This window comes from Arachis hypogaea, chromosome 13, assembly GCF_003086295.3.
Source record: "Arachis hypogaea cultivar Tifrunner chromosome 13, arahy.Tifrunner.gnm2.J5K5, whole genome shotgun sequence".
Lineage (NCBI taxonomy): Eukaryota > Viridiplantae > Streptophyta > Magnoliopsida > Fabales > Fabaceae > Arachis > Arachis hypogaea.
The window spans coordinates 38,308,792-38,314,791 of NC_092048.1; the positions used below are offsets into that span (position 1 = coordinate 38,308,792).

Genomic DNA, 6,000 nt, shown 5'->3' on the forward strand with positions numbered 1-6,000 from the left:
GTTACTTACTTGTTAAGAAAGATTCAAACTTTAAGTTCTAGAATCATATCTTGTGATTTCTTGTGAATCAAGTCATTAATTGTGATTTTAAAAATCAAATCTTTTTCAAAACTAATTTCAATCATATCTTTTCAAAAATATCTTCTTATCTTATCTTTTTCAAAAATTTGATTTTAAAATATCTTTTCTAACTTCCTATCTTCTTATCTTTTCAAAATTGATTTTCAAATTTGTTTCAACTAACTAACTAACTTTTTGTTTGTTTCTTATCTTTTTCAAAAACTACCTAACTAACTCTCTCTATCTAATTTTCAAAAATATCTTCCCCCTTTTTCAAAAAAAAAATTCTTTTTAATTAACTAATTATTTTAATTTTTGATTTTCGAAAATCACTAACTCTTTTTCAAAAAAATTATTTTTGAAAATCCTCTTTCTCTCTCATCTCATTCTATTTAATTATTCATCTACTAACATCTCTTCCTCACTCACCTAAGGAAACCTCTATGCTTGGGCAAAAAGGATCTCTATTATTATTATTTTTCTGTCCCCTCTTTTTCATATGAGCAGGAGCAAGGACAAGAATATTCTTGTTGAAGCAGATCCAGAACCTGAAAAGACTCTAAAAAGGAAACTAAGAGAAGCTAAATTACAATTATCCAGCAAGCACCTGTCAGAAATTTTCGAACAGGAAGAGGAGATGGCAGCCGAAAATAATAATAATGCAAGGAGGATGCTTGGTGACTTTACTGCACCTAATTCCAATTTACATGGAAGAAGCATCTCCATCCCTACCATTGGAGCAAACAATTTTGAGCTGAAACCTCAGCTAGTTTCTCTGATGCAGCAGAACTGCAAGTTTCATGGACTTCCATCTGAAGATCCTTTTCAGTTCTTAACTGAATTCTTGCAAATATGTGATACTGTTAAGACTAATGGAGTAGATCCTGAAGTCTACAGGCTCATGCTTTTCCCTTTTGCTGTAAGAGACAGAGCTAGAGTATGGTTGGACTCTCAACCTAAGGATAGCCTGAACTCTTGGGATAAGCTGGTCAAGGCTTTCTTAGCCAAGTTCTTTCCTCCTCAAAAGCTGAGCAAGCTTAGAGTGGATGTTCAAACCTTCAGACAGAAAGAAGGTGAATCCCTCTATGAAGCTTGGGAGAGATACAAAGGACTGACCAAAAAGTGTCCTTCTAACATGCTTTCAGAATGGACCATCCTGGATATATTCTATGATGGTCTGTCTGAGTTATCTAAGATGTCATTAGATACTTCTGTAGGTGGATCCATTCACCTAAAGAAAATGCCTGCAAAAGCTCAAGAACTCATTGACATGGTTGCTAATAATCAGTTCATGTACACTTCTGAGAGGAATCCTGTGAGTAATGGGACACCTCAGAAGAAGGGAGTTCTTGAAATTGATACTCTGAATGCCATATTGGCTCAGAATAAAATATTGACTCAGCAAGTCAATATGATTTCTCAGAGTCTGAATGGAATGCAAGCTGCATCCAACAGTACTCAAGAGGCGCCTTCTGAAGAAGAGGCCTATGATCCTGAGAACCCTGCAATAGCAGAGGTAAATTACTTAGGTGAACCTTATGGAAACACCTATAACTCATCATGGAGAAATCATCCAAATTTCTCATGGAAAGATCAACAAAAGCCTCAACAAGGCTTTAATAATGGTGGAAGAAATAGGTTTAACAACAGTAAACCTTTTCCATCATCCACTCAGCAACAGACAGAGAATTCTGAACAAAATACATCTAATTTAGCAAACTTAGTCTCTGATATGTCCAAGGCCACTATGAGTTTCATGAATGAAACAAGGTCCTCCATTAGAAATTTGGAAGCACAAGTGGGCCAGCTGAGTAAAAGGATCACTGAAATCCCTCCTAGTACTCTCCCAAGCAATACAGAAGAAAATCCAAAAGGAGAGTGCAAGGCCATTGAATTGATCACCATGGCTAAACCTGTAAGGGAAGGAGAGGACGTGAATCCCAATGAGGAAGACCTCCTGGGACGTCCAGTGATCAATAAGGAGTTTTCCTCTGAGGAACCAAAGGAATCTGAGGCTCATTTAGAGACCATAGAGATTCCATTAAACCTCCTTATGCCATTCATGAGCTCTGATGAGTATTCCTCTTCTGAAGAGAATGAGGATGTTACTGAAGAGCAAGTTACCAAGTACCTTGGTGCAATCATGAAGCTGAATGCTAAATTATTTGGTATTGAGACTTGGGAAGATGAACCTCCCTTGTTCACCAATGAACTAAGTGATCTGGATCAACTGACATTGCCTAAGAAGAAACAGGATCCTGGAAAGTTCGTAATACCTTGTACCATAGGCAACATGATCTTTGAAAAGGCTCTGTGTGACCTTGGTTCAGGGATAAACCTCATGCCCCTCTCTGTAATAGAGAAACTGGGAATCTATGGGGTGCAAGCTGCTAAAATCTCATTAGAGATGGCAGACAATTCAAGAAAACAGACTTATAGATAAGTAGAGGACGTGTTAGTAAAGGTTGAAGGCCTTTACATCCCTGCTGATTTCATAGTCCTGGATACTGGGAGGGATGAGGATGAATCCATCATCCTTGGAAGACCCTTCCTAACCATAGCAAGAGCTGTGATTGATGTTGACAGAGGTGAACTAGTCCTTCAATTGAATGAGGACTCCCTTGTGTTTACAACTCAAGGTTACCCTTCTGTAAACATGGAGAGGAAGCATAAAGAGCTTCTCTCAAAACAGAGTCAACCAGAGCCCCCACAGTCAAACTCTAAGTTTGGTGTTGGGAGGCCACAACCAAACTCTAAGTTTGGTGTTAAACTCCCATATCCAAACTCTAAGTTTGGTGTTGGGAAGTCTCAACAATGCTCTGAACATCTGTGAGGCTCCATGAGAGCTCACTGTCAAGCTATTGACATTAAAGAAGCGCTTGTTGGGAGACAACCCAATTTTTATCTAATTTTTATTTTCATTGTTTTTCATGTTTTATTAGGTTCATGATCATGTGGAGTCACAAAATAAATATAAAAGTTGAAAACGGAATCAAAAACAGCAGAAGAAAAATCACACCCTGGAGGAAGACCTTACTGGCGTTTAAACGCCAGTAAGAAGCATCTGGCTGGCGTTCAACGCCAGAACAGAGCATGGTTCTGGCACTGAACGCCCAAAATGGGCAGCATCTGGGCGTTTGAACGCCAGAATTGCACCCTGGAGAAGAGCTGGCGCTGAACGCCCAGAACAAGCATGGTTCTGGCGTTCAACGCCAGAAATGGGCAACAAATGGGCGTTCAACGCCCAGAACAAGCACCAATCTGGCACTGAACGCCCAGATTTGTGTGCAAGGGCATTTTGCATGTCCAATTTGGTGCAAGGTTGTAAATCCTTGAACACCTCAGGATCTGTGGACCCCACAGGATCACCTCAGGATCTGTGGACCCCACAGAATCCCCACCTACCTCCACTCACTTCTTCTCACCCCTCTTTCACATAATCCCATAAACACTCTTCCCCAAAACTCTTCACCAATCACCTCAATCTCTCTTCCCTATCACCACTTTACCACTCACATCCATCCACTCTTCCCCATAAACCTACTTCATAAACTCCACCTACCTTCAAAATTCAAAATCAATTTCCCACCCAAACCCACCCTATATGGCCGAACCTTACCCCCTCCTTTCCCTATATATAGCCCTCTATTCTTCCTCATTTTCACACAACACAACCCTCTCTTCCCCTCCTTGGCCGAAACACATCTCTCTCTCCCTCTTCTCTATTTTCTTCTTCTTCTTCATCTATTCTTTCTTCTCTTGCTCGAGGGCGAGCAAAATTCTAAGTTTGGTGTGGTAAAAGCATAAGCTTTTTGTTTTTCCATTACCATTGATGGCACCTAAGACCGGAGAATCCTCTAGAAAAGGGAAAGGGAAGACAAAAGCTTCCACCTCCGAGTCATGGGAGATGGAAAGATTCATCTTCAAAGCTCATCAAGACCACTTCTATGATGTTGTGGCCAAGAAGAAGGTGATCCCGGAGGTCTCTTTTAAACTCAAGAGAAATGAGTATCCGGAGATCCGACATGAAATCCAAAGAAGAGGTTGGGAAGTTCTAACAAACCCCATCCAACAAGTCGGCATCCTAATGGTTCAAGAGTTCTATGCCAATGCATGGATCACTAGGAACCATGATCAAAGTAAGAACCCAAACCCAAAGAATTATATTACAATGGTTCGGGGGAAATACTTAGATTTTAGTCCGGAAAATGTGAGGTTGGCATTTAACTTGCCTATGATGCAAGGAGATGCACGCCCCTACACTAGAAGGGTCAACTTTAATCAAAGGTTGGACCAAGTCCTCATGGACATATGTGTGGAAAGAGCTCAATGGAAGATTGACTCCAAAGGCAAGCCGGTTCAATTAAGAAGACTGGACCTCAAGCCTGTGGCTAGAGGATGGTTGGAGTTCATCCAACGCTCCATCATCCCCACTAGCAACCGATCTGAAGTTACTGTGGATCGGGCCATCATGATTCATAGCATCATGATTAGAGAGGAAGTAGAAGTTCATGAAGTCATCTCCCTTGAACTCTACAAAATAGCCGAAAAGTCCTCCCCCATGGCAAGGCTAGCTTTTCCTCATCTTATTTGCCATCTATGTTACTCAGCTGGAGCTTTCATAGAAGGAGACATTTCCATTGAGGAAGAGAAGCCCATCACTAAGAAAAGGATGGAGCAAGCAAGAGAGCCCATTCATGGATCTCAAGAGACGCATGAAGCTCATCACCATGAGATCCCGGAGATGCCTCATATGCATTTTCCTCCACAAAACTATTGGGAGCAAATCAACACCTCCCTAGGAGAATTAAGTTCCAACATGGGACAATTAAGGGTGGAACATCAAGAGCACTCCATCATCCTTCATGAAATAAGAGAAGATCAAAAAGCAATGAGGGAGGAGCAACAAAGACAAGGAAGAGACATAGAAGAGCTCAAGGACATCATTGGTTCCTCAAGAAGGAAATGCCACCATTACTAAGGTGGACTCATTCCTTGTTCTTACATTCTCTGTTTTGCGTTTTCTCTATGTTAAGTGCTTATCTATGTTTGTGTCTCATTACATGATCATTAGTAGTTAGTAACATTGTCTTAAAGTTATGAATGTCCTATGAATCCATCACCTCTCTTAAATGAAAAATGTTTTAATTCAAAAGAACAAGAAGTACACGAGTTTCGAATTTATCCTTGAACTTAGTTTAATTATATTAATGTGGTGACAATGCTTCTTGTTTTCTGAATGAATGCTTGAACAGTGCATATGTCTTTTGAAGTTGTTGTTTAAGAATGTTAAATATGTTGGCTCTTGAAAGAATGATGACTAGGAGACATGTTATTTGATAATATAAAAAATCATAAAAATAATTCTTGAAGCAAGAAAAAGCAGCAAAGAACAAAGCTTGCAGAAAAAAATAGGCAAAAAAAAATAGAAAAAGAAAAAGCAAGCAGAAAAAGCCAAAAGCTCTTAAAACCAAGAGGCAAGAGCAAAAAGCCAGTAACCCTTAAAACCAAAAGGCAAGGGTAAATAAAAAGGATCCCAAGGCTTTGAGCATCAGTGGATAGGAGGGCCTAAAGGAATAAAATCCTGGCCTAAGCGGCTAAACCAAGCTGTCCCTAACCATGTGCTTGTGGCGTGAAGGTGTCAAGTGAAAACTTGAGACTGGGCGGTTAAAGTCAAGGTCCAAAGCAAAAAAAGAGTGTGCTTAAGAACCCTGGACACCTCTAATTGGGGACTTTAGCAAAGCTGAGTCACAATCTGAAAATGTTCACCCAGTTATGTGTCTGTGGCATTTATGTATCCGGTGGTAATACTGGAAAACAAAGTGCTTAGGGCCACGGCCAAGACTCATAAAGTAGTTGTGTTCAAGAATCAACATACTGAACTAGGAGAATCAATAACCTTATCTGAACTCTGAGTTCCTATAGATGCCAATCATTCTG

The 6,000-nt window shown here is 40.1% G+C and overlaps 1 non-coding gene across 1 annotated transcript; it reads right to left on the minus strand.

The window, feature by feature from the left end:
• Positions 1–1,093: 1,093 nt before the first annotated feature.
• LOC112739767 (small nucleolar RNA R71) lies at positions 1,094–1,201 on the minus strand. The gene has a single exon (XR_003170706.1). It is a non-coding gene; the product is annotated as a small nucleolar RNA R71 (small nucleolar RNA).
• Between the last annotated feature and the right edge of the window lie 4,799 nt (positions 1,202–6,000).